Source organism: Amblyomma mixtum, chromosome 5 (genome assembly GCF_055824585.1).
Source record: "Amblyomma mixtum isolate Tamu chromosome 5, ASM5582458v1, whole genome shotgun sequence".
In the NCBI taxonomy this organism is placed as follows: domain Eukaryota; kingdom Metazoa; phylum Arthropoda; class Arachnida; order Ixodida; family Ixodidae; genus Amblyomma; species Amblyomma mixtum.
Genome location: NC_143016.1, coordinates 74,923,167 through 74,923,990, shown reverse-complemented (window position 1 = coordinate 74,923,990; position 824 = coordinate 74,923,167). Strand labels below are relative to the sequence as shown.

Here is an 824-nt window from a genome sequence, read left to right as displayed (position 1 = left end):
GATTTGATGCCAACCAAGAATCTCCAGACCTTTTTTACTGACGAAGTGCTGCTTGTTGCTAATTGAGCCTACCGTTTTCCTTGGATTTTTGATGTGATGGTTTTACTGCCCCTCTAGGCTGCAGGATTGGGTCAGGCAACGCCTTTTGCGGGGCTTTAATCCATCGGCCCCCATTATTCTTTTTCCACCATGTTTTTGTCATAAAAGCTAAAATATTTTTCTTTTGATGGCTTGCCATACGTGATATTATTGAAGTGCTGCTGTAAGCTTGAGTTTCTAGTTTCCGAACTGTAACTTAATATTGCCAACCAGTTTACGCCGGCTGCTTGCGTCCGCCGGGATAGCTCAGTCGGTAGAGCGTTAGGCTTTTAACCTAACGGTCCGGGGTTCGAGCCCCCGTTCGGGCGAAGACTTTTTACTTTTCTTTCGACAACTTGCGTTTTGCCACGATCAGTGAAGACTTTTGCACAACACAGATCAGATACGTTTGTCGCAAAATGCTCTTCACCGCCAAACACTCCCCACCGATTTTGACGCATGGATTGCTGCGTGGCTTATATACGTTTTGTTGAGGCCGCCTTCTTTGGGAACCAACTTGAACATATTCTTTACAAAGATGACAGAGTGACGGTAAGGCAGACATCTCTTTATTGTGTATTTTCTGTGTCAACATGCAGCTATATGTGTAGCCCATCTTTCGCTCACCCTCGTTAGGATTACAGAAAAGCAGTCCTTCCGAGGTACGTGTCAAAGAACTGGCCTTGTCAGAAGCAACACCGCTTAGCCCGCTTCGATCATCACTTCAGTCGCCACTGCAAAAGAAC

General features: G+C 45.9%; 1 non-coding gene across 1 annotated transcript; it reads left to right on the top strand.

Annotated features, from left to right (window-relative positions):
* The first annotated feature begins 334 nt into the window (after nucleotides 1–334).
* TRNAK-UUU (transfer RNA lysine (anticodon UUU)) lies at nucleotides 335–407 on the top strand. The gene has a single exon. It is a non-coding gene; the product is annotated as a tRNA-Lys (tRNA).
* The last annotated feature ends 417 nt before the right edge of the window (nucleotides 408–824 follow it).